General features: G+C 50.5%; 59 non-coding genes across 59 annotated transcripts; all 59 read right to left on the bottom strand.

Annotated features, from left to right (window-relative positions):
• Nucleotides 1–119: 119 nt before the first annotated feature.
• Nucleotides 120–238, bottom strand: LOC130468752 (5S ribosomal RNA). Its single transcript, XR_008929137.1, has one exon. It is a non-coding gene; the product is annotated as a 5S ribosomal RNA (ribosomal RNA).
• A 220-nt stretch (nucleotides 239–458) lies between these two features.
• LOC130468569 (5S ribosomal RNA) lies at nucleotides 459–577 on the bottom strand. The gene has a single exon (XR_008928954.1). It is a non-coding gene; the product is annotated as a 5S ribosomal RNA (ribosomal RNA).
• A 219-nt stretch (nucleotides 578–796) lies between these two features.
• On the bottom strand, nucleotides 797–915 carry LOC130468628 (5S ribosomal RNA). Its single transcript, XR_008929013.1, has one exon. It is a non-coding gene; the product is annotated as a 5S ribosomal RNA (ribosomal RNA).
• A 214-nt stretch (nucleotides 916–1129) lies between these two features.
• On the bottom strand, nucleotides 1130–1248 carry LOC130468883 (5S ribosomal RNA). Its single transcript, XR_008929268.1, has one exon. It is a non-coding gene; the product is annotated as a 5S ribosomal RNA (ribosomal RNA).
• Nucleotides 1249–1468: 220 nt separating this feature from the next.
• On the bottom strand, nucleotides 1469–1587 carry LOC130468568 (5S ribosomal RNA). The gene has a single exon (XR_008928953.1). It is a non-coding gene; the product is annotated as a 5S ribosomal RNA (ribosomal RNA).
• Nucleotides 1588–1805: 218 nt separating this feature from the next.
• LOC130468627 (5S ribosomal RNA) lies at nucleotides 1806–1924 on the bottom strand. The gene has a single exon (XR_008929012.1). It is a non-coding gene; the product is annotated as a 5S ribosomal RNA (ribosomal RNA).
• A 214-nt stretch (nucleotides 1925–2138) lies between these two features.
• LOC130468811 (5S ribosomal RNA) lies at nucleotides 2139–2257 on the bottom strand. The gene has a single exon (XR_008929196.1). It is a non-coding gene; the product is annotated as a 5S ribosomal RNA (ribosomal RNA).
• A 219-nt stretch (nucleotides 2258–2476) lies between these two features.
• LOC130468567 (5S ribosomal RNA) lies at nucleotides 2477–2595 on the bottom strand. The gene has a single exon (XR_008928952.1). It is a non-coding gene; the product is annotated as a 5S ribosomal RNA (ribosomal RNA).
• Nucleotides 2596–2814: 219 nt separating this feature from the next.
• On the bottom strand, nucleotides 2815–2933 carry LOC130468566 (5S ribosomal RNA). Its single transcript, XR_008928951.1, has one exon. It is a non-coding gene; the product is annotated as a 5S ribosomal RNA (ribosomal RNA).
• Nucleotides 2934–3152: 219 nt separating this feature from the next.
• Nucleotides 3153–3271, bottom strand: LOC130468625 (5S ribosomal RNA). The gene has a single exon (XR_008929010.1). It is a non-coding gene; the product is annotated as a 5S ribosomal RNA (ribosomal RNA).
• Nucleotides 3272–3485: 214 nt separating this feature from the next.
• Nucleotides 3486–3604, bottom strand: LOC130468861 (5S ribosomal RNA). Its single transcript, XR_008929246.1, has one exon. It is a non-coding gene; the product is annotated as a 5S ribosomal RNA (ribosomal RNA).
• A 220-nt stretch (nucleotides 3605–3824) lies between these two features.
• On the bottom strand, nucleotides 3825–3943 carry LOC130468565 (5S ribosomal RNA). The gene has a single exon (XR_008928950.1). It is a non-coding gene; the product is annotated as a 5S ribosomal RNA (ribosomal RNA).
• A 219-nt stretch (nucleotides 3944–4162) lies between these two features.
• Nucleotides 4163–4281, bottom strand: LOC130468624 (5S ribosomal RNA). The gene has a single exon (XR_008929009.1). It is a non-coding gene; the product is annotated as a 5S ribosomal RNA (ribosomal RNA).
• Nucleotides 4282–4495: 214 nt separating this feature from the next.
• Nucleotides 4496–4614, bottom strand: LOC130468810 (5S ribosomal RNA). Its single transcript, XR_008929195.1, has one exon. It is a non-coding gene; the product is annotated as a 5S ribosomal RNA (ribosomal RNA).
• A 220-nt stretch (nucleotides 4615–4834) lies between these two features.
• Nucleotides 4835–4953, bottom strand: LOC130468564 (5S ribosomal RNA). Its single transcript, XR_008928949.1, has one exon. It is a non-coding gene; the product is annotated as a 5S ribosomal RNA (ribosomal RNA).
• Nucleotides 4954–5172: 219 nt separating this feature from the next.
• LOC130468563 (5S ribosomal RNA) lies at nucleotides 5173–5291 on the bottom strand. Its single transcript, XR_008928948.1, has one exon. It is a non-coding gene; the product is annotated as a 5S ribosomal RNA (ribosomal RNA).
• A 214-nt stretch (nucleotides 5292–5505) lies between these two features.
• Nucleotides 5506–5624, bottom strand: LOC130468809 (5S ribosomal RNA). Its single transcript, XR_008929194.1, has one exon. It is a non-coding gene; the product is annotated as a 5S ribosomal RNA (ribosomal RNA).
• A 219-nt stretch (nucleotides 5625–5843) lies between these two features.
• Nucleotides 5844–5962, bottom strand: LOC130468562 (5S ribosomal RNA). The gene has a single exon (XR_008928947.1). It is a non-coding gene; the product is annotated as a 5S ribosomal RNA (ribosomal RNA).
• Nucleotides 5963–6181: 219 nt separating this feature from the next.
• Nucleotides 6182–6300, bottom strand: LOC130468623 (5S ribosomal RNA). The gene has a single exon (XR_008929008.1). It is a non-coding gene; the product is annotated as a 5S ribosomal RNA (ribosomal RNA).
• A 214-nt stretch (nucleotides 6301–6514) lies between these two features.
• Nucleotides 6515–6633, bottom strand: LOC130468859 (5S ribosomal RNA). The gene has a single exon (XR_008929244.1). It is a non-coding gene; the product is annotated as a 5S ribosomal RNA (ribosomal RNA).
• A 220-nt stretch (nucleotides 6634–6853) lies between these two features.
• Nucleotides 6854–6972, bottom strand: LOC130468561 (5S ribosomal RNA). Its single transcript, XR_008928946.1, has one exon. It is a non-coding gene; the product is annotated as a 5S ribosomal RNA (ribosomal RNA).
• A 219-nt stretch (nucleotides 6973–7191) lies between these two features.
• On the bottom strand, nucleotides 7192–7310 carry LOC130468559 (5S ribosomal RNA). Its single transcript, XR_008928944.1, has one exon. It is a non-coding gene; the product is annotated as a 5S ribosomal RNA (ribosomal RNA).
• A 219-nt stretch (nucleotides 7311–7529) lies between these two features.
• LOC130468622 (5S ribosomal RNA) lies at nucleotides 7530–7648 on the bottom strand. The gene has a single exon (XR_008929007.1). It is a non-coding gene; the product is annotated as a 5S ribosomal RNA (ribosomal RNA).
• Nucleotides 7649–7862: 214 nt separating this feature from the next.
• On the bottom strand, nucleotides 7863–7981 carry LOC130468858 (5S ribosomal RNA). Its single transcript, XR_008929243.1, has one exon. It is a non-coding gene; the product is annotated as a 5S ribosomal RNA (ribosomal RNA).
• Nucleotides 7982–8201: 220 nt separating this feature from the next.
• LOC130468558 (5S ribosomal RNA) lies at nucleotides 8202–8320 on the bottom strand. The gene has a single exon (XR_008928943.1). It is a non-coding gene; the product is annotated as a 5S ribosomal RNA (ribosomal RNA).
• A 219-nt stretch (nucleotides 8321–8539) lies between these two features.
• On the bottom strand, nucleotides 8540–8658 carry LOC130468621 (5S ribosomal RNA). Its single transcript, XR_008929006.1, has one exon. It is a non-coding gene; the product is annotated as a 5S ribosomal RNA (ribosomal RNA).
• A 214-nt stretch (nucleotides 8659–8872) lies between these two features.
• On the bottom strand, nucleotides 8873–8991 carry LOC130468808 (5S ribosomal RNA). The gene has a single exon (XR_008929193.1). It is a non-coding gene; the product is annotated as a 5S ribosomal RNA (ribosomal RNA).
• A 220-nt stretch (nucleotides 8992–9211) lies between these two features.
• On the bottom strand, nucleotides 9212–9330 carry LOC130468557 (5S ribosomal RNA). The gene has a single exon (XR_008928942.1). It is a non-coding gene; the product is annotated as a 5S ribosomal RNA (ribosomal RNA).
• A 219-nt stretch (nucleotides 9331–9549) lies between these two features.
• On the bottom strand, nucleotides 9550–9668 carry LOC130468556 (5S ribosomal RNA). The gene has a single exon (XR_008928941.1). It is a non-coding gene; the product is annotated as a 5S ribosomal RNA (ribosomal RNA).
• A 219-nt stretch (nucleotides 9669–9887) lies between these two features.
• LOC130468620 (5S ribosomal RNA) lies at nucleotides 9888–10006 on the bottom strand. Its single transcript, XR_008929005.1, has one exon. It is a non-coding gene; the product is annotated as a 5S ribosomal RNA (ribosomal RNA).
• Nucleotides 10007–10220: 214 nt separating this feature from the next.
• On the bottom strand, nucleotides 10221–10339 carry LOC130468857 (5S ribosomal RNA). Its single transcript, XR_008929242.1, has one exon. It is a non-coding gene; the product is annotated as a 5S ribosomal RNA (ribosomal RNA).
• Nucleotides 10340–10559: 220 nt separating this feature from the next.
• On the bottom strand, nucleotides 10560–10678 carry LOC130468555 (5S ribosomal RNA). Its single transcript, XR_008928940.1, has one exon. It is a non-coding gene; the product is annotated as a 5S ribosomal RNA (ribosomal RNA).
• A 219-nt stretch (nucleotides 10679–10897) lies between these two features.
• On the bottom strand, nucleotides 10898–11016 carry LOC130468619 (5S ribosomal RNA). The gene has a single exon (XR_008929004.1). It is a non-coding gene; the product is annotated as a 5S ribosomal RNA (ribosomal RNA).
• Nucleotides 11017–11230: 214 nt separating this feature from the next.
• LOC130468807 (5S ribosomal RNA) lies at nucleotides 11231–11349 on the bottom strand. Its single transcript, XR_008929192.1, has one exon. It is a non-coding gene; the product is annotated as a 5S ribosomal RNA (ribosomal RNA).
• Nucleotides 11350–11569: 220 nt separating this feature from the next.
• LOC130468554 (5S ribosomal RNA) lies at nucleotides 11570–11688 on the bottom strand. Its single transcript, XR_008928939.1, has one exon. It is a non-coding gene; the product is annotated as a 5S ribosomal RNA (ribosomal RNA).
• Nucleotides 11689–11907: 219 nt separating this feature from the next.
• LOC130468618 (5S ribosomal RNA) lies at nucleotides 11908–12026 on the bottom strand. Its single transcript, XR_008929003.1, has one exon. It is a non-coding gene; the product is annotated as a 5S ribosomal RNA (ribosomal RNA).
• Nucleotides 12027–12240: 214 nt separating this feature from the next.
• LOC130468806 (5S ribosomal RNA) lies at nucleotides 12241–12359 on the bottom strand. The gene has a single exon (XR_008929191.1). It is a non-coding gene; the product is annotated as a 5S ribosomal RNA (ribosomal RNA).
• A 220-nt stretch (nucleotides 12360–12579) lies between these two features.
• LOC130468718 (5S ribosomal RNA) lies at nucleotides 12580–12698 on the bottom strand. The gene has a single exon (XR_008929103.1). It is a non-coding gene; the product is annotated as a 5S ribosomal RNA (ribosomal RNA).
• A 220-nt stretch (nucleotides 12699–12918) lies between these two features.
• Nucleotides 12919–13037, bottom strand: LOC130468553 (5S ribosomal RNA). The gene has a single exon (XR_008928938.1). It is a non-coding gene; the product is annotated as a 5S ribosomal RNA (ribosomal RNA).
• Nucleotides 13038–13251: 214 nt separating this feature from the next.
• Nucleotides 13252–13370, bottom strand: LOC130468898 (5S ribosomal RNA). Its single transcript, XR_008929283.1, has one exon. It is a non-coding gene; the product is annotated as a 5S ribosomal RNA (ribosomal RNA).
• Nucleotides 13371–13567: 197 nt separating this feature from the next.
• LOC130468750 (5S ribosomal RNA) lies at nucleotides 13568–13686 on the bottom strand. The gene has a single exon (XR_008929135.1). It is a non-coding gene; the product is annotated as a 5S ribosomal RNA (ribosomal RNA).
• Nucleotides 13687–13901: 215 nt separating this feature from the next.
• Nucleotides 13902–14020, bottom strand: LOC130468775 (5S ribosomal RNA). The gene has a single exon (XR_008929160.1). It is a non-coding gene; the product is annotated as a 5S ribosomal RNA (ribosomal RNA).
• A 219-nt stretch (nucleotides 14021–14239) lies between these two features.
• Nucleotides 14240–14358, bottom strand: LOC130468617 (5S ribosomal RNA). The gene has a single exon (XR_008929002.1). It is a non-coding gene; the product is annotated as a 5S ribosomal RNA (ribosomal RNA).
• A 214-nt stretch (nucleotides 14359–14572) lies between these two features.
• On the bottom strand, nucleotides 14573–14691 carry LOC130468805 (5S ribosomal RNA). Its single transcript, XR_008929190.1, has one exon. It is a non-coding gene; the product is annotated as a 5S ribosomal RNA (ribosomal RNA).
• Nucleotides 14692–14911: 220 nt separating this feature from the next.
• On the bottom strand, nucleotides 14912–15030 carry LOC130468717 (5S ribosomal RNA). The gene has a single exon (XR_008929102.1). It is a non-coding gene; the product is annotated as a 5S ribosomal RNA (ribosomal RNA).
• Nucleotides 15031–15249: 219 nt separating this feature from the next.
• On the bottom strand, nucleotides 15250–15368 carry LOC130468616 (5S ribosomal RNA). Its single transcript, XR_008929001.1, has one exon. It is a non-coding gene; the product is annotated as a 5S ribosomal RNA (ribosomal RNA).
• A 215-nt stretch (nucleotides 15369–15583) lies between these two features.
• LOC130468803 (5S ribosomal RNA) lies at nucleotides 15584–15702 on the bottom strand. The gene has a single exon (XR_008929188.1). It is a non-coding gene; the product is annotated as a 5S ribosomal RNA (ribosomal RNA).
• Nucleotides 15703–15922: 220 nt separating this feature from the next.
• Nucleotides 15923–16041, bottom strand: LOC130468716 (5S ribosomal RNA). The gene has a single exon (XR_008929101.1). It is a non-coding gene; the product is annotated as a 5S ribosomal RNA (ribosomal RNA).
• Nucleotides 16042–16261: 220 nt separating this feature from the next.
• LOC130468552 (5S ribosomal RNA) lies at nucleotides 16262–16380 on the bottom strand. The gene has a single exon (XR_008928937.1). It is a non-coding gene; the product is annotated as a 5S ribosomal RNA (ribosomal RNA).
• Nucleotides 16381–16594: 214 nt separating this feature from the next.
• LOC130468897 (5S ribosomal RNA) lies at nucleotides 16595–16713 on the bottom strand. Its single transcript, XR_008929282.1, has one exon. It is a non-coding gene; the product is annotated as a 5S ribosomal RNA (ribosomal RNA).
• A 197-nt stretch (nucleotides 16714–16910) lies between these two features.
• Nucleotides 16911–17029, bottom strand: LOC130468748 (5S ribosomal RNA). Its single transcript, XR_008929133.1, has one exon. It is a non-coding gene; the product is annotated as a 5S ribosomal RNA (ribosomal RNA).
• Nucleotides 17030–17244: 215 nt separating this feature from the next.
• Nucleotides 17245–17363, bottom strand: LOC130468774 (5S ribosomal RNA). Its single transcript, XR_008929159.1, has one exon. It is a non-coding gene; the product is annotated as a 5S ribosomal RNA (ribosomal RNA).
• Nucleotides 17364–17582: 219 nt separating this feature from the next.
• LOC130468673 (5S ribosomal RNA) lies at nucleotides 17583–17701 on the bottom strand. Its single transcript, XR_008929058.1, has one exon. It is a non-coding gene; the product is annotated as a 5S ribosomal RNA (ribosomal RNA).
• A 219-nt stretch (nucleotides 17702–17920) lies between these two features.
• On the bottom strand, nucleotides 17921–18039 carry LOC130468847 (5S ribosomal RNA). Its single transcript, XR_008929232.1, has one exon. It is a non-coding gene; the product is annotated as a 5S ribosomal RNA (ribosomal RNA).
• Nucleotides 18040–18253: 214 nt separating this feature from the next.
• LOC130468802 (5S ribosomal RNA) lies at nucleotides 18254–18372 on the bottom strand. The gene has a single exon (XR_008929187.1). It is a non-coding gene; the product is annotated as a 5S ribosomal RNA (ribosomal RNA).
• Nucleotides 18373–18591: 219 nt separating this feature from the next.
• LOC130468733 (5S ribosomal RNA) lies at nucleotides 18592–18710 on the bottom strand. The gene has a single exon (XR_008929118.1). It is a non-coding gene; the product is annotated as a 5S ribosomal RNA (ribosomal RNA).
• A 213-nt stretch (nucleotides 18711–18923) lies between these two features.
• On the bottom strand, nucleotides 18924–19042 carry LOC130468852 (5S ribosomal RNA). The gene has a single exon (XR_008929237.1). It is a non-coding gene; the product is annotated as a 5S ribosomal RNA (ribosomal RNA).
• A 220-nt stretch (nucleotides 19043–19262) lies between these two features.
• On the bottom strand, nucleotides 19263–19381 carry LOC130468714 (5S ribosomal RNA). Its single transcript, XR_008929099.1, has one exon. It is a non-coding gene; the product is annotated as a 5S ribosomal RNA (ribosomal RNA).
• Nucleotides 19382–19600: 219 nt separating this feature from the next.
• LOC130468690 (5S ribosomal RNA) lies at nucleotides 19601–19719 on the bottom strand. Its single transcript, XR_008929075.1, has one exon. It is a non-coding gene; the product is annotated as a 5S ribosomal RNA (ribosomal RNA).
• Nucleotides 19720–19756: the final 37 nt, after the last annotated feature.

The following is a 19756-nucleotide window of genomic DNA, read 5'->3' as shown; positions in this document are numbered from 1 at the left end:
CCGCCGTTCTTTTTCCAAGTTCCTTATTTCTCGACCACCTACGCTCCGCAACCTCGTTTGACCTCGGAAAAAAGGCACCGTCGTCGGAAAAAAATAAAAAACGGAATTTGGCGAAAAAAGGGGTGCAACACTAGGACTTCCCAGGAGGTCACCCATCCTAGTACTACTCTCGCCCAAGCACGCTTATCTGCGGAGTTCTGATGGGATCCGGTGCATTAGTGCTGGTATGATCGCACCCAAACACTTGCTGCGCTCATTTCATTATAACCCAAACCCGACCCGACCCGACCCCCTTTTCTGTTCGGAATGCCGTAAATTTGCGCCCGGTTCTCGGAACTCCGCCGTTCTTTTTCCAAGTTCCTTATTTCTCGACCACCTACGCTCCGCAACCTCGTTTGACCTCGGAAAAAAGGCACCGTCGTCGGAAAAAAATAAAAAAACGGAATTTGGCGAAAAAAAGGGTGCAACACGAGGACTTCCCAGGAGGTCACCCATCCTAGTACTACTCTCGCCCAAGCACGCTTAACTGCGGAGTTCTGATGGGATCCGGTGCATTAGTGCTGGTATGATCGCACCCAAACACTTACTGCGCTCATTTCATTATAACCCAAACCCGACTCGACCCGACCCCCTTTTCTGTTCGGAATGCCGTAAATTTGCGCCCGGTTCTCGGAACTCCGCCGTTCTTTTTCCAAGTTCCTTATTTCTCGACCACCTACGCTCCGCAACCCTCGTTTGACCTCGGAAAAAAGGCACCGTCGTCGAAAAAAATAAAAAACGGAATTTGGCGAAAAAAAGGGTGCAACACGAGGACTTCCCAAGAGGTCACCCATCCTAGTACTACTCTCGCCCAAGCACGCTTAACTGCGGAGTTCTGATGGGATCCGGTGCATTAGTGCTGGTATGATCGCACCCAAACACTTACTGCGCTCATTTCATTATAACCGAAACCCGACCCGACCCCCTTTTCTGTTCGGAATGCCGTAAATTTGCGCCCGGTTCTCGGAACTCCGCCGTTCTTTTTCCAAGTTCCTTATTTCTCGACCACCTACGCTCCGCAACCTCGTTTGACCTCGGATAAAAGGCACCGTCGTCGGAAAAAAATAAAAAACGGAATTTGGCGAAAAAAGGGGTGCAACACTAGGACTTCCCAGGAGGTCACCAATCCTAGTACTACTCTCGCCCAAGCACGCTTAACTGCGGAGTTCTGATGGGATCCGGTGCATTAGTGTTGGTATGATCGCACCCAAACACTTGCTGCGCTCATTTCATTATAACCCAAACCCGACCCGACCCGACCCCCTTTTCTGTTCGGAATGCCGTAAATTTGCGCCCGGTTCTCGGAACTCCGCCGTTCTTTTTCCAAGTTCCTTATTTCTCGACCACCTACGCTCCGCAACCTCGTTTGACCTCGGAAAAAAGGCACCGTCGTCGGAAAAAAATAAAAAAACGGAATTTGGCGAAAAAAAGGGTGCAACACGAGGACTTCCCAGGAGGTCACCCATCCTAGTACTACTCTCGCCCAAGCACGCTTAACTGCGGAGTTCTGATGGGATCCGGTGCATTAGTGCTGGTATGATCGCACCCAAACACTTACTGCGCTCATTTCATTATAACCGAAACCCGACCGACCCGACCCCCTTTTCTGTTCGGAATGCCGTAAATTTGCGCCCGGTTCTCGGAACTCCGCCGTTCTTTTTCCAAGTTCCTTATTTCTCGACCACCTACGCTCCGCAACCCTCGTTTGACCTCGGAAAAAAGGCACCGTCGTCGAAAAAAATAAAAAACGGAATTTGGCGAAATAAAGGGTGCAACACGAGGACTTCCCAAGAGGTCACCCATCCTAGTACTACTCTCGCCCAAGCACGCTTAACTGCGGAGTTCTGATGGGATCCGGTGCATTAGTGCTGGTATGATCGCACCCAAACACTTACTGCGCTCATTTCATTATAACCGAAACCCGACCCGACCCCCTTTTCTGTTCGGAATGCCGTAAATTTGCGCCCGGTTCTCGGAACTCCGCCGTTCTTTTTCCAAGTTCCTTATTTCTCGACCACCTACGCTCCGCAACCTCGTTTGACCTCGGATAAAAGGCACCGTCGTCGGAAAAAAATAAAAAACGGAATTTGGCGAAAAAAGGGGTGCAACACTAGGACTTCCCAGGAGGTCACCCATCCTAGTACTACTCTCGCCCAAGCACGCTTAACTGCGGAGTTCTGATGGGATCCGGTGCATTAGTGTTGGTATGATCGCACCCAAACACTTGCTGCGCTCATTTCATTATAACCCAAACCCGACCCGACCCGACCCCCTTTTCTGTTCGGAATGCCGTAAATTTGCGCCCGGTTCTCTGAACTCCGCCGTTCTTTTTCCAAGTTCCTTATTTCTCGACCACCTACGCTCCGCAACCCTCGTTTGACCTCGGAAAAAAGGCACCGTCGTCGAAAAAAATAAAAAACGGAATTTGGCGAAAAAAAGGGTGCAACACGAGGACTTCCCAGGAGGTCACCCATCCTAGTACTACTCTCGCCCAAGCACGCTTAACTGCGGAGTTCTGATGGGATCCGGTGCATTAGTGCTGGTATGATCGCACCCAAACACTTACTGCGCTCATTTCATTATAACCGAAACCCGACCCGACCCGACCCCCTTTTCTGTTCGGAATGCCGTAAATTTGCGCCCGGTTCTCGGAACTCCGCCGTTCTTTTTCCAAGTTCCTTATTTCTCGACCACCTACGCTCCGCAACCCTCGTTTGACCTCGGAAAAAAGGCACCGTCGTCGAAAAAAATAAAAAACGGAATTTGGCGAAAAAAAGGGTGCAACACGAGGACTTCCCAGGAGGTCACCCATCCTAGTACTACTCTCGCCCAAGCACGCTTAACTGCGGAGTTCTGATGGGATCCGGTGCATTAGTGCTGGTATGATCGCACCCAAACACTTACTGCGCTCATTTCATTATAACCGAAACCCGACCCGACCCGACCCCCTTTTCTGTTCGGAATGCCGTAAATTTGCGCCCGGTTCTCGGAACTCCGCCGTTCTTTTTCCAAGTTCCTTATTTCTCGACCACCTACGCTCCGCAACCCTCGTTTGACCTCGGAAAAAAGGCACCGTCGTCGAAAAAAATAAAAAACGGAATTTGGCGAAAAAAAGGGTGCAACACGAGGACTTCCCAAGAGGTCACCCATCCTAGTACTACTCTCGCCCAAGCACGCTTAACTGCGGAGTTCTGATGGGATCCGGTGCATTAGTGCTGGTATGATCGCACCCAAACACTTACTGCGCTCATTTCATTATAACCGAAACCCGACCCGACCCCCTTTTCTGTTCGGAATGCCGTAAATTTGCGCCCGGTTCTCGGAACTCCGCCGTTCTTTTTCCAAGTTCCTTATTTCTCGACCACCTACGCTCCGCAACCTCGTTTGACCTCGGAAAAAAGGCACCGTCGTCGGAAAAAAATAAAAAACGGAATTTGGCGAAAAAAGGGGTGCAACACTAGGACTTCCCAGGAGGTCACCCATCCTAGTACTACTCTCGCCCAAGCACGCTTATCTGCGGAGTTCTGATGGGATCCGGTGCATTAGTGTTGGTATGATCGCACCCAAACACTTGCTGCGCTCATTTCATTATAACCCAAACCCGACCCGACCCGACCCCCTTTTCTGTTCGGAATGCCGTAAATTTGCGCCCGGTTCTCGGAACTCCGCCGTTCTTTTTCCAAGTTCCTTATTTCTCGACCACCTACGCTCCGCAACCTCGTTTGACCTCGGAAAAAAGGCACCGTCGTCGGAAAAAAATAAAAAAACGGAATTTGGCGAAAAAAAGGGTGCAACACGAGGACTTCCCAGGAGGTCACCCATCCTAGTACTACTCTCGCCCAAGCACGCTTAACTGCGGAGTTCTGATGGGATCCGGTGCATTAGTGCTGGTATGATCGCACCCAAACACTTACTGCGCTCATTTCATTATAACCGAAACCCGACTCGACCCGACCCCCTTTTCTGTTCGGAATGCCGTAAATTTGCGCCCGGTTCTCGGAACTCCGCCGTTCTTTTTCCAAGTTCCTTATTTCTCGACCACCTACGCTCCGCAACCCTCGTTTGACCTCGGAAAAAAGGCACCGTCGTCGAAAAAAATAAAAAACGGAATTTGGCGAAAAAAAGGGTGCAACACGAGGACTTCCCAAGAGGTCACCCATCCTAGTACTACTCTCGCCCAAGCACGCTTAACTGCGGAGTTCTGATGGGATCCGGTGCATTAGTGCTGGTATGATCGCACCCAAACACTTACTGCGCTCATTTCATTATAACCGAAACCCGACCCGACCCCCTTTTCTGTTCGGAATGCCGTAAATTTGCGCCCGGTTCTCGGAACTCCGCCGTTCTTTTTCCAAGTTCCTTATTTCTCGACCACCTACGCTCCGCAACCTCGTTTGACCTCGGAAAAAAGGCACCGTCGTCGGAAAAAAATAAAAAACGGAATTTGGCGAAAAAAGGGGTGCAACACTAGGACTTCCCAGGAGGTCACCCATCCTAGTACTACTCTCGCCCAAGCACGCTTAACTGCGGAGTTCTGATGGGATCCGGTGCATTAGTGTTGGTATGATCGCACCCAAACACTTGCTGCGCTCATTTCATTATAACCCAAACCCGACCCGACCCGACCCCCTTTTCTGTTCGGAATGCCGTAAATTTGCGCCCGGTTCTCGGAACTCCGCCGTTCTTTTTCCAAGTTCCTTATTTCTCGACCACCTACGCTCCGCAACCTCGTTTGACCTCGGAAAAAAGGCACCGTCGTCGGAAAAAAATAAAAAAACGGAATTTGGCGAAAAAAAGGGTGCAACACGAGGACTTCCCAGGAGGTCACCCATCCTAGTACTACTCTCGCCCAAGCACGCTTAACTGCGGAGTTCTGATGGGATCCGGTGCATTAGTGCTGGTATGATCGCACCCAAACACTTACTGCGCTCATTTCATTATAACCGAAACCCGACCCGACCCGACCCCCTTTTCTGTTCGGAATGCCGTAAATTTGCGCCCGGTTCTCGGAACTCCGCCGTTCTTTTTCCAAGTTCCTTATTTCTCGACCACCTACGCTCCGCAACCCTCGTTTGACCTCGGAAAAAAGGCACCGTCGTCGAAAAAAATAAAAAACGGAATTTGGCGAAATAAAGGGTGCAACACGAGGACTTCCCAGGAGGTCACCCATCCTAGTACTACTCTCGCCCAAGCACGCTTAACTGCGGAGTTCTGATGGGATCCGGTGCATTAGTGCTGGTATGATCGCACCCAAACACTTACTGCGCTCATTTCATTATAACCGAAACCCGACCCGACCCCCTTTTCTGTTCGGAATGCCGTAAATTTGCGCCCGGTTCTCGGAACTCCGCCGTTCTTTTTCCAAGTTCCTTATTTCTCGACCACCTACGCTCCGCAACCTCGTTTGACCTCGGAAAAAAGGCACCGTCGTCGGAAAAAAATAAAAAACGGAATTTGGCGAAAAAAGGGGTGCAACACTAGGACTTCCCAGGAGGTCACCCATCCTAGTACTACTCTCGCCCAAGCACGCTTAACTGCGGAGTTCTGATGGGATCCGGTGCATTAGTGTTGGTATGATCGCACCCAAACACTTGCTGCGCTCATTTCATTATAACCCAAACCCGACCCGACCCGACCCCCTTTTCTGTTCGGAATGCCGTAAATTTGCGCCCGGTTCTCTGAACTCCGCCGTTCTTTTTCCAAGTTCCTTATTTCTCGACCACCTACGCTCCGCAACCCTCGTTTGACCTCGGAAAAAAGGCACCGTCGTCGAAAAAAATAAAAAACGGAATTTGGCGAAAAAAAGGGTGCAACACGAGGACTTCCCAGGAGGTCACCCATCCTAGTACTACTCTCGCCCAAGCACGCTTAACTGCGGAGTTCTGATGGGATCCGGTGCATTAGTGCTGGTATGATCGCACCCAAACACTTACTGCGCTCATTTCATTATAACCGAAACCCGACCCGACCCGACCCCCTTTTCTGTTCGGAATGCCGTAAATTTGCGCCCGGTTCTCGGAACTCCGCCGTTCTTTTTCCAAGTTCCTTATTTCTCGACCACCTACGCTCCGCAACCCTCGTTTGACCTCGGAAAAAAGGCACCGTCGTCGAAAAAAATAAAAAACGGAATTTGGCGAAAAAAAGGGTGCAACACGAGGACTTCCCAAGAGGTCACCCATCCTAGTACTACTCTCGCCCAAGCACGCTTAACTGCGGAGTTCTGATGGGATCCGGTGCATTAGTGCTGGTATGATCGCACCCAAACACTTACTGCGCTCATTTCATTATAACCGAAACCCGACCCGACCCCCTTTTCTGTTCGGAATGCCGTAAATTTGCGCCCGGTTCTCTGAACTCCGCCGTTCTTTTTCCAAGTTCCTTATTTCTCGACCACCTACGCTCCGCAACCTCGTTTGACCTCGGAAAAAAGGCACCGTCGTCGGAAAAAAATAAAAAACGGAATTTGGCGAAAAAAGGGGTGCAACACTAGGACTTCCCAGGAGGTCACCCATCCTAGTACTACTCTCGCCCAAGCACGCTTATCTGCGGAGTTCTGATGGGATCCGGTGCATTAGTGTTGGTATGATCGCACCCAAACACTTGCTGCGCTCATTTCATTATAACCCAAACCCGACCCGACCCGACCCCCTTTTCTGTTCGGAATGCCGTAAATTTGCGCCCGGTTCTCGGAACTCCGCCGTTCTTTTTCCAAGTTCCTTATTTCTCGACCACCTACGCTCCGCAACCTCGTTTGACCTCGGAAAAAAGGCACCGTCGTCGGAAAAAAATAAAAAAACGGAATTTGGCGAAAAAAAGGGTGCAACACGAGGACTTCCCAGGAGGTCACCCATCCTAGTACTACTCTCGCCCAAGCACGCTTAACTGCGGAGTTCTGATGGGATCCGGTGCATTAGTGCTGGTATGATCGCACCCAAACACTTACTGCGCTCATTTCATTATAACCGAAACCCGACCCGACCCGACCCCCTTTTCTGTTCGGAATGCCGTAAATTTGCGCCCGGTTCTCTGAACTCCGCCGTTCTTTTTCCAAGTTCCTTATTTCTCGACCACCTACGCTCCGCAACCCTCGTTTGACCTCGGAAAAAAGGCACCGTCGTCGAAAAAAATAAAAAACGGAATTTGGCGAAAAAAAGGGTGCAACACGAGGACTTCCCAGGAGGTCACCCATCCTAGTACTACTCTCGCCCAAGCACGCTTAACTGCGGAGTTCTGATGGGATCCGGTGCATTAGTGCTGGTATGATCGCACCCAAACACTTACTGCGCTCATTTCATTATAACCGAAACCCGACCCGACCCGACCCCCTTTTCTGTTCGGAATGCCGTAAATTTGCGCCCGGTTCTCGGAACTCCGCCGTTCTTTTTCCAAGTTCCTTATTTCTCGACCACCTACGCTCCGCAACCCTCGTTTGACCTCGGAAAAAAGGCACCGTCGTCGAAAAAAATAAAAAACGGAATTTGGCGAAAAAAAGGGTGCAACACGAGGACTTCCCAAGAGGTCACCCATCCTAGTACTACTCTCGCCCAAGCACGCTTAACTGCGGAGTTCTGATGGGATCCGGTGCATTAGTGCTGGTATGATCGCACCCAAACACTTACTGCGCTCATTTCATTATAACCGAAACCCGACCCGACCCCCTTTTCTGTTCGGAATGCCGTAAATTTGCGCCCGGTTCTCTGAACTCCGCCGTTCTTTTTCCAAGTTCCTTATTTCTCGACCACCTACGCTCCGCAACCTCGTTTGACCTCGGAAAAAAGGCACCGTCGTCGGAAAAAAATAAAAAACGGAATTTGGCGAAAAAAGGGGTGCAACACTAGGACTTCCCAGGAGGTCACCCATCCTAGTACTACTCTCGCCCAAGCACGCTTATCTGCGGAGTTCTGATGGGATCCGGTGCATTAGTGTTGGTATGATCGCACCCAAACACTTGCTGCGCTCATTTCATTATAACCCAAACCCGACCCGACCCGACCCCCTTTTCTGTTCGGAATGCCGTAAATTTGCGCCCGGTTCTCGGAACTCCGCCGTTCTTTTTCCAAGTTCCTTATTTCTCGACCACCTACGCTCCGCAACCTCGTTTGACCTCGGAAAAAAGGCACCGTCGTCGGAAAAAAATAAAAAAACGGAATTTGGCGAAAAAAAGGGTGCAACACGAGGACTTCCCAGGAGGTCACCCATCCTAGTACTACTCTCGCCCAAGCACGCTTAACTGCGGAGTTCTGATGGGATCCGGTGCATTAGTGCTGGTATGATCGCACCCAAACACTTACTGCGCTCATTTCATTATAACCCAAACCCGACTCGACCCGACCCCCTTTTCTGTTCGGAATGCCGTAAATTTGCGCCCGGTTCTCGGAACTCCGCCGTTCTTTTTCCAAGTTCCTTATTTCTCGACCACCTACGCTCCGCAACCCTCGTTTGACCTCGGAAAAAAGGCACCGTCGTCGAAAAAAATAAAAAACGGAATTTGGCGAAAAAAAGGGTGCAACACGAGGACTTCCCAAGAGGTCACCCATCCTAGTACTACTCTCGCCCAAGCACGCTTAACTGCGGAGTTCTGATGGGATCCGGTGCATTAGTGCTGGTATGATCGCACCCAAACACTTACTGCGCTCATTTCATTATAACCGAAACCCGACCCGACCCCCTTTTCTGTTCGGAATGCCGTAAATTTGCGCCCGGTTCTCGGAACTCCGCCGTTCTTTTTCCAAGTTCCTTATTTCTCGACCACCTACGCTCCGCAACCTCGTTTGACCTCGGATAAAAGGCACCGTCGTCGGAAAAAAATAAAAAACGGAATTTGGCGAAAAAAGGGGTGCAACACTAGGACTTCCCAGGAGGTCACCCATCCTAGTACTACTCTCGCCCAAGCACGCTTAACTGCGGAGTTCTGATGGGATCCGGTGCATTAGTGTTGGTATGATCGCACCCAAACACTTGCTGCGCTCATTTCATTATAACCCAAACCCGACCCGACCCGACCCCCTTTTCTGTTCGGAATGCCGTAAATTTGCGCCCGGTTCTCGGAACTCCGCCGTTCTTTTTCCAAGTTCCTTATTTCTCGACCACCTACGCTCCGCAACCTCGTTTGACCTCGGAAAAAAGGCACCGTCGTCGGAAAAAAATAAAAAAACGGAATTTGGCGAAAAAAAGGGTGCAACACGAGGACTTCCCAGGAGGTCACCCATCCTAGTACTACTCTCGCCCAAGCACGCTTAACTGCGGAGTTCTGATGGGATCCGGTGCATTAGTGCTGGTATGATCGCACCCAAACACTTACTGCGCTCATTTCATTATAACCCAAACCCGACCCGACCCGACCCCCTTTTCTGTTCGGAATGCCGTAAATTTGCGCCCGGTTCTCGGAACTCCGCCGTTCTTTTTCCAAGTTCCTTATTTCTCGACCACCTACGCTCCGCAACCCTCGTTTGACCTCGGAAAAAAGGCACCGTCGTCGAAAAAAATAAAAAACGGAATTTGGCGAAAAAAAGGGTGCAACACGAGGACTTCCCAGGAGGTCACCCATCCTAGTACTACTCTCGCCCAAGCACGCTTAACTGCGGAGTTCTGATGGGATCCGGTGCATTAGTGCTGGTATGATCGCACCCAAACACTTACTGCGCTCATTTCATTATAACCGAAACCCGACCCGACCCGACCCCCTTTTCTGTTCGGAATGCCGTAAATTTGCGCCCGGTTCTCGGAACTCCGCCGTTCTTTTTCCAAGTTCCTTATTTCTCGACCACCTACGCTCCGCAACCCTCGTTTGACCTCGGAAAAAAGGCACCGTCGTCGAAAAAAATAAAAAACGGAATTTGGCGAAAAAAAGGGTGCAACACGAGGACTTCCCAAGAGGTCACCCATCCTAGTACTACTCTCGCCCAAGCACGCTTAACTGCGGAGTTCTGATGGGATCCGGTGCATTAGTGCTGGTATGATCGCACCCAAACACTTACTGCGCTCATTTCATTATAACCGAAACCCGACCCGACCCCCTTTTCTGTTCGGAATGCCGTAAATTTGCGCCCGGTTCTCGGAACTCCGCCGTTCTTTTTCCAAGTTCCTTATTTCTCGACCACCTACGCTCCGCAACCTCGTTTGACCTCGGAAAAAAGGCACCGTCGTCGGAAAAAAATAAAAAACGGAATTTGGCGAAAAAAGGGGTGCAACACTAGGACTTCCCAGGAGGTCACCCATCCTAGTACTACTCTCGCCCAAGCACGCTTATCTGCGGAGTTCTGATGGGATCCGGTGCATTAGTGTTGGTATGATCGCACCCAAACACTTGCTGCGCTCATTTCATTATAACCCAAACCCGACCCGACCCGACCCCCTTTTCTGTTCGGAATGCCGTAAATTTGCGCCCGGTTCTCGGAACTCCGCCGTTCTTTTTCCAAGTTCCTTATTTCTCGACCACCTACGCTCCGCAACCTCGTTTGACCTCGGAAAAAAGGCACCGTCGTCGGAAAAAAATAAAAAAACGGAATTTGGCGAAAAAAAGGGTGCAACACGAGGACTTCCCAGGAGGTCACCCATCCTAGTACTACTCTCGCCCAAGCACGCTTAACTGCGGAGTTCTGATGGGATCCGGTGCATTAGTGCTGGTATGATCGCACCCAAACACTTACTGCGCTCATTTCATTATAACCGAAACCCGACCCGACCCGACCCCCTTTTCTGTTCGGAATGCCGTAAATTTGCGCCCGGTTCTCGGAACTCCGCCGTTCTTTTTCCAAGTTCCTTATTTCTCGACCACCTACGCTCCGCAACCCTCGTTTGACCTCGGAAAAAAGGCACCGTCGTCGAAAAAAATAAAAAACGGAATTTGGCGAAAAAAAGGGTGCAACACGAGGACTTCCCAAGAGGTCACCCATCCTAGTACTACTCTCGCCCAAGCACGCTTAACTGCGGAGTTCTGATGGGATCCGGTGCATTAGTGCTGGTATGATCGCACCCAAACACTTACTGCGCTCATTTCATTATAACCGAAACCCGACCCGACCCCCTTTTCTGTTCGGAATGCCGTAAATTTGCGCCCGGTTCTCGGAACTCCGCCGTTCTTTTTCCAAGTTCCTTATTTCTCGACCACCTACGCTCCGCAACCTCGTTTGACCTCGGATAAAAGGCACCGTCGTCGGAAAAAAATAAAAAACGGAATTTGGCGAAAAAAGGGGTGCAACACTAGGACTTCCCAGGAGGTCACCCATCCTAGTACTACTCTCGCCCAAGCACGCTTAACTGCGGAGTTCTGATGGGATCCGGTGCATTAGTGTTGGTATGATCGCACCCAAACACTTGCTGCGCTCATTTCATTATAACCCAAACCCGACCCGACCCGACCCCCTTTTCTGTTCGGAATGCCGTAAATTTGCGCCCGGTTCTCGGAACTCCGCCGTTCTTTTTCCAAGTTCCTTATTTCTCGACCACCTACGCTCCGCAACCTCGTTTGACCTCGGAAAAAAGGCACCGTCGTCGGAAAAAAATAAAAAAACGGAATTTGGCGAAAAAAAGGGTGCAACACGAGGACTTCCCAGGAGGTCACCCATCCTAGTACTACTCTCGCCCAAGCACGCTTAACTGCGGAGTTCTGATGGGATCCGGTGCATTAGTGCTGGTATGATCGCACCCAAACACTTACTGCGCTCATTTCATTATAACCCAAACCCGACCCGACCCGACCCCCTTTTCTGTTCGGAATGCCGTAAATTTGCGCCCGGTTCTCGGAACTCCGCCGTTCTTTTTCCAAGTTCCTTATTTCTCGACCACCTACGCTCCGCAACCCTCGTTTGACCTCGGAAAAAAGGCACCGTCGTCGAAAAAAATAAAAAACGGAATTTGGCGAAAAAAAGGGTGCAACACGAGGACTTCCCAAGAGGTCACCCATCCTAGTACTACTCTCGCCCAAGCACGCTTAACTGCGGAGTTCTGATGGGATCCGGTGCATTAGTGCTGGTATGATCGCACCCAAACACTTACTGCGCTCATTTCATTATAACCGAAACCCGACCCGACCCCCTTTTCTGTTCGGAATGCCGTAAATTTGCGCCCGGTTCTCGGAACTCCGCCGTTCTTTTTCCAAGTTCCTTATTTCTCGACCACCTACGCTCCGCAACCTCGTTTGACCTCGGAAAAAAGGCACCGTCGTCGGAAAAAAATAAAAAACGGAATTTGGCGAAAAAAGGGGTGCAACACTAGGACTTCCCAGGAGGTCACCCATCCTAGTACTACTCTCGCCCAAGCACGCTTAACTGCGGAGTTCTGATGGGATCCGGTGCATTAGTGTTGGTATGATCGCACCCAAACACTTGCTGCGCTCATTTCATTATAACCCAAACCAGACCCGACCCGACCCCCTTTTCTGTTCGGAATGCCGTAAATTTGCGCCCGGTTCTCGGAACTCCGCCGTTCTTTTTCCAAGTTCCTTATTTCTCGACCACCTACGCTCCGCAACCTCGTTTGACCTCGGAAAAAAGGCACCGTCGTCGGAAAAAAATAAAAAAACGGAATTTGGCGAAAAAAAGGGTGCAACACGAGGACTTCCCAGGAGGTCACCCATCCTAGTACTACTCTCGCCCAAGCAAGCTTAACTGCGGAGTTCTGATGGGATCCGGTGCATTAGTGCTGGTATGATCGCACCCAAACACTTACTGCGCTCATTTCATTATAACCCAAACCCGACCCGACCCGACCCCCTTTTCTGTTCGGAATGCCGTAAATTTGCGCCCGGTTCTCGGAACTCCGCCGTTCTTTTTCCAAGTTCCTTATTTCTCGACCACCTACGCTCCGCAACCCTCGTTTGACCTCGGAAAAAAGGCACCGTCGTCGAAAAAAATAAAAAAACGGAATTTGGCGAAAAAAAGGGTGCAACACGAGGACTTCCCAGGAGGTCACCCATCCTAGTACTACTCTCGCCCAAGCACGCTTAACTGCGGAGTTCTGATGGGATCCGGTGCATTAGTGCTGGTATGATCGCACCCAAACACTTACTGCGCTCATTTCATTATAACCGAAACCCGACCCGACCCCCTTTTCTGTTCGGAATGCCGTAACTTTGCGCCCGGTTCTCGGAACTCCGCCGTTCTTTTTCCAAGTTCCTTATTTCTCGACCACCTACGCTCCGCAACCTCATTTGACCTCGGAAAAAAGGCACCGTCGTCGGAAAAAAATAAAAAACGGAATTTGGCGGAAAAAAGGGTGCAACACGAGGACTTCCCAGGAGGTTACCAATCCTAGTACTACTCTCGCCCAAGCACGCTTAATTGGGGAGTTCTGATGGGATCCGGTGCATTAGTGCTGGTATGATCGCACCCAAACACTTACTGCGCTCATTTCATTATAACCCAAACCCGACCCGACCCCCTTTTCTGTTCGGAATGCCGTAACTTTGCGCCCGGTTCTCGGAACTCCGCCGTTCTTTTTCCAAGTTCCTTATTTCTCGACCACCTACGCTCCACAACCTCGTTTGACCTCGGAAAAAAGGCACCGTCGTCGGAATTTGGCGAAAAAAAGGGTGCAACACGAGGACTTCTCAGGAGGTCACCCATCCTAGTACTACTCTCGCCCAAGCACGCTTAACTGGGGAGTTCTGATGGGATCCGGTGCATTAGTGCTGGTATGATCGCACCCAAACACTTACTGCGCTCATTTCATTATAACCGAAACCCGACCCGACCCCCTTTTCTGTTCGGAATGCCGTAACTTTGCGCCCGGTTCTCGGAACTCCGCCGTTCTTTTTCCAAGTTCCTTATTTCTCGACCACCTACGCTCCGCAACCTCGTTTGACCTCGGAAAAAAGGCACCGTCGTCGAAAAAAAATAAAAAAACGGAATTTGGCGAAAAAAAGGGTGCAACACGAGGACTTCCCAGGAGGTCACCCATCCTAGTACTACTCTAGTCCAAGCACGCTTAACTGCGGAGTTCTGATGGGATCCGGTGCATTAGTGCTGGTATGATCGCACCCAAACACTTACTGCGCTCATTTCATTATAACCCAAACCCGACCCGACCCGACCCCCTTTTCTGTTCGGAATGCCGTAAATTTGCGCCCGGTTCTCGGAACTCCGCCGTTCTTTTTCCAAGTTCCTTATTTCTCGACCACCTACGCTCCGCAACCCTCGTTTGACCTCGGAAAAAAGGCACCGTCGTCGAAAAAAATAAAAAACGGAATTTGGCGAAAAAAAGGGTGCAACACGAGGACTTCCCAAGAGGTCACCCATCCTAGTACTACTCTCGCCCAAGCACGCTTAACTGCGGAGTTCTGATGGGATCCGGTGCATTAGTGCTGGTATGATCGCACCCAAACACTTACTGCGCTCATTTCATTATAACCGAAACCCGACCCGACCCCCTTTTCTGTTCGGAATGCCGTAAATTTGCGCCCGGTTCTCGGAACTCCGCCGTTCTTTTTCCAAGTTCCTTATTTCTCGACCACCTACGCTCCGCAACCTCGTTTGACCTCGGATAAAAGGCACCGTCGTCGGAAAAAAATAAAAAACGGAATTTGGCGAAAAAAGGGGTGCAACACTAGGACTTCCCAGGAGGTCACCCATCCTAGTACTACTCTCGCCCAAGCACGCTTAACTGCGGAGTTCTGATGGGATCCGGTGCATTAGTGTTGGTATGATCGCACCCAAACACTTGCTGCGCTCATTTCATTATAACCCAAACCCGACCCGACCCGACCCCCTTTTCTGTTCGGAATGCCGTAAATTTGCGCCCGGTTCTCGGAACTCCGCCGTTCTTTTTCCAAGTTCCTTATTTCTCGACCACCTACGCTCCGCAACCTCGTTTGACCTCGGAAAAAAGGCACCGTCGTCGGAAAAAAATAAAAAAACGGAATTTGGCGAAAAAAAGGGTGCAACACGAGGACTTCCCAGGAGGTCACCCATCCTAGTACTACTCTCGCCCAAGCAAGCTTAACTGCGGAGTTCTGATGGGATCCGGTGCATTAGTGCTGGTATGATCGCACCCAAACACTTACTGCGCTCATTTCATTATAACCCAAACCCGACCCGACCCGACCCCCTTTTCTGTTCGGAATGCCGTAAATTTGCGCCCGGTTCTCGGAACTCCGCCGTTCTTTTTCCAAGTTCCTTATTTCTCGACCACCTACGCTCCGCAACCCTCGTTTGACCTCGGAAAAAAGGCACCGTCGTCGAAAAAAATAAAAAACGGAATTTGGCGAAAAAAAGGGTGCAACACGAGGACTTCCCAAGAGGTCACCCATCCTAGTACTACTCTCGCCCAAGCACGCTTAACTGCGGAGTTCTGATGGGATCCGGTGCATTAGTGCTGGTATGATCGCACCCAAACACTTACTGCGCTCATTTCATTATAACCGAAACCCGACCCGACCCCCTTTTCTGTTCGGAATGCCGTAAATTTGCGCCCGGTTCTCGGAACTCCGCCGTTCTTTTTCCAAGTTCCTTATTTCTCGACCACCTACGCTCCGCAACCTCGTTTAACCTCGGAAAAAAGGCACCGTCGTCGGAAAAAAAATAAAAAACGGAATTTGGCGAAAAAAGGGGTGCAACACTAGGACTTCCCAGGAGGTCACCCATCCTAGTACTACTCTCGCCCAAGCACGCTTAACTGCGGAGTTCTGATGGGATCCGGTGCATTAGTGTTGGTATGATCGCACCCAAACACTTGCTGCGCTCATTTCATTATAACCCAAACCAGACCCGACCCGACCCCCTTTTCTGTTCGGAATGCCGTAAATTTGCGCCCGGTTCTCGGAACTCCGCCGTTCTTTTTCCAAGTTCCTTATTTCTCGACCACCTACGCTCCGCAACCTCGTTTGACCTCGGAAAAAAGGCACCGTCGTCGGAAAAAAATAAAAAAACGGAATTTGGCGAAAAAAAGGGTGCAACACGAGGACTTCCCAGGAGGTCACCCATCCTAGTACTACTCTCGCCCAAGCAAGCTTAACTGCGGAGTTCTGATGGGATCCGGTGCATTAGTGCTGGTATGATCGCACCCAAACACTTACTGCGCTCATTTCATTATAACCCAAACCCGACCCGACCCGACCCCCTTTTCTGTTCGGAATGCCGTAAATTTGCGCCCGGTTCTCGGAACTCCGCCGTTCTTTTTCCAAGTTCCTTATTTCTCGACCACCTACGCTCCGCAACCCTCGTTTGACCTCGGAAAAAAGGCACCGTCGTCGAAAAAAATAAAAAAACGGAATTTGGCGAAAAAAAGGGTGCAACACGAGGACTTCCCAGGAGGTCACCCATCCTAGTACTACTCTCGCCCAAGCACGCTTAACTGCGGAGTTCTGATGGGATCCGGTGCATTAGTGCTGGTATGATCGCACCCAAACACTTACTGCGCTCATTTCATTATAACCGAAACCCGACCCGACCCCCTTTTCTGTTCGGAATGCCGTAACTTTGCGCCCGGTTCTCGGAACTCCGCCGTTCTTTTTCCAAGTTCCTTATTTCTCGACCACCAACGCTCCGCAACCTCATTTGACCTCGGAAAAAAGGCACCGTCGTCGGAAAAAAATAAAAAACGGAATTTGGCGGAAAAAAGGGTGCAACACGAGGACTTCCCAGGAGGTTACCAATCCTAGTACTACTCTCGCCCAAGCACGCTTAATTGGGGAGTTCTGATGGGATCCGGTGCATTAGTGCTGGTATGATCGCACCCAAACACTTACTGCGCTCATTTCATTATAACCCAAACCCGACCCGACCCCCTTTTCTGTTCGGAATGCCGTAACTTTGCGCCCGGTTCTCGGAACTCCGCCGTTCTTTTTCCAAGTTCCTTATTTCTCGACCACCTACGCTCCACAACCTCGTTTGACCTCGGAAAAAAGGCACCGTCGTCGGAATTTGGCGAAAAAAAGGGTGCAACACGAGGACTTCTCAGGAGGTCACCCATCCTAGTACTACTCTCGCCCAAGCACGCTTAACTGGGGAGTTCTGATGGGATCCGGTGCATTAGTGCTGGTATGATCGCACCCAAACACTTACTGCGCTCATTTCATTATAACCGAAACCCGACCCGACCCCCTTTTCTGTTCGGAATGCCGTAACTTTGCGCCCGGTTCTCGGAACTCCGCCGTTCTTTTTCCAAGTTCCTTATTTCTCGACCACCTACGCTCCGCAACCTCGTTTGACCTCGGAAAAAAGGCACCGTCGTCGAAAAAAAATAAAAAAACGGAATTTGGCGAAAAAAAGGGTGCAACACGAGGACTTCCCAGGAGGTCACCCATCCTAGTACTACTCTAGTCCAAGCACGCTTAACTGCGGAGTTCTGATGGGATCCGGTGCATTAGTGCTGGTATGATCGCACCCAAACACTTACTGCGCTCATTTCATTATAACCCAAACCCGACCCGACCCGACCCCCTTTTCTGTTCGGAATGCCGTAAATTTGCGCCCGGTTCTCGGAACTCCGCCGTTCTTTTTCCAAGTTCCTTATTTCTCGACCACCTACGCTCCGCAACCCTCGTTTGACCTCGGAAAAAAGGCACCGTCGTCGAAAAAAATAATAAACGGAATTTGGCGAAAAAAAGGGTGCAACACGAGGACTTCCCAGGAGGTCACCCATCCTAGTACTACTCTCGCCCAAGCACGCTTGACTGCGGAGTTCTGATGGGATCCGGTGCATTAGTGCTGGTATGATCGCACCCAAACACTTACTGGGCTCATTTCATTATAACTCAAACCCGACCCGACCCGACCCCCTTTTCTGTTCGGAATGCCGTAAATTTGCGCCCGGTTCTCGGAACTCCGCCGTTCTTTTTCCAAGTTCCTTATTTCTCGACCACCTACGCTCCGCAACCTCATTTGACCTCGGAAAAAAGGCACCGTCGTCGGAAAAAAATAAAAAACGGAATTTGGCGAAAAAAAGGGTGCAACACGAGGACTTCCCAGGAGGTCACCCATCCTAGTACTACTCTCGCCCAAGCACGCTTAACTGGGGAGTTCTGATGGGATCCGGTGCATTAGTGCTGGTATGATGGCACCCAAACACTTACTGCGCTCATTTCATTATAACCCAAACCCGACCCGACCCCCTTTTCTGTTCGGAATGCCGTAACTTTGCGCCCGGTTCTCGGAACTCCGCCGTTCTTTTTCCAAGTTCCTTATTTCTCGACCACCTACGCTCCGCAACCTCGTTTGACCTCGGAAAAAAGGCACCGTCGTCGGAAAAAAATAAAAAACGGAATTTGGCGAAAAAAGGGGTGCAACACTAGGACTTCCCAGGAGGTCACCCATCCTAGTACTACTCTCGCCCAAGCACGCTTAACTGCGGAGTTCTGATGGGATCCGGTGCATTAGTGTTGGTATGATCGCACCCAAACACTTGCTGCGCTCATTTCATTATAACCCAAACCCGACCCGACCCGACCCCCTTTTCTGTTCGGAATGCCGTAAATTTGCGCCCGGTTCTCGGAACTCCGCCGTTCTTTTTCCAAGTTCCTTATTTCTCGACCACCTACGCTCCGCAACCTCGTTTGACCTCGGAAAAAAGGCACCGTCGTCGGAAAAAAATAAAAAACGGAATTTGGCGAAAAAAAGGGTGCAACACGAGGACTTCCCAGGAGGTCACCCATCCTAGTACTACTCTCGCCCAAGCACGCTTAACTGGGGAGTTCTGATGGGATCCGGTGCATTAGTGCTGGTATGATCGCACCCAAACACTTACTGCGCTCATTTCATTATAACCCAAACCCGACCCGACCCCCTTTTCTGTTCGGAATGCCGTAACTTTGCGCCCGGTTCTCGGAACTCCGCCGTTCTTTTTCCAAGTTCCTTATTTCTCGACCACCTACGCTCCGCAACCTCGTTTGACCTCGGAAAAAAGGCACCGTCGTCGAAAAAAATAAAAAACGGAATTTGGCGAAAAAAGGGGTGCAACACTAGGACTTCCCAGGAGGTCACCCATCCTAGTACTACTCTCGCCCACGCACGCTTAACTGCGGAGTTCTGATGGGATCCGGTGCATTAGTGTTGGTATGATCGCACCCAAACACTTGCTGCGCTCATTTCATTATAACCCAAACCCGACCCGACCCGACCCCCTTTTCTGTTCGGAATGCCGTAAATTTGCGCCCGGTTCTCGGAACTCCGCCGTTCTTTTTCCAAGTTCCTTATTTCTCGACCACCTACGCTCCGCAACCTCGTTTGACCTCGGAAAAAAGGCACCGTCGTCGGAAAAAAATAAAAAAACGGAATTTGGCGAAAAAAAGGGTGCAACACGAGGACTTCCCAGGAGGTCACCCATCCTAGTACTACTCTCGCCCAAGCAAGCTTAACTGCGGAGTTCTGATGGGATCCGGTGCATTAGTGCTGGTATGATCGCACCCAAACACTTACTGCGCTCATTTCATTATAACCCAAACCCGACCCGACCCGACCCCCTTTTCTGTTCGGAATGCCGTAAATTTGCGCCCGGTTCTCGGAACTCCGCCGTTCTTTTTCCAAGTTCCTTATTTCTCGACCACCTACGCTCCGCAACCCTCGTTTGACCTCGGAAAAAAGGCACCGTCGTCGAAAAAAATAATAAACGGAATTTGGCGAAAAAAAGGGTGCAACACGAGGACTTCCCAGGAGGTCACCCATCCTAGTACTACTCTCGCCCAAGCACGCTTGACTGCGGAGTTCTAATGGGATCCGGTGCATTAGTGCTGGTATGATCGCACCCAAACACTTACTGGGCTCATTTCATTATAACTCAAACC

The sequence above is a fragment of the Spinacia oleracea genome, chromosome 2 (genome assembly GCF_020520425.1).
Source record: "Spinacia oleracea cultivar Varoflay chromosome 2, BTI_SOV_V1, whole genome shotgun sequence".
Classification (NCBI taxonomy): Eukaryota; Viridiplantae; Streptophyta; class Magnoliopsida; order Caryophyllales; family Amaranthaceae; genus Spinacia; species Spinacia oleracea.
The sequence above is the reverse complement of the archived record's forward strand: the minus strand, read 5'-3'. Positions and strand labels throughout refer to the sequence as shown.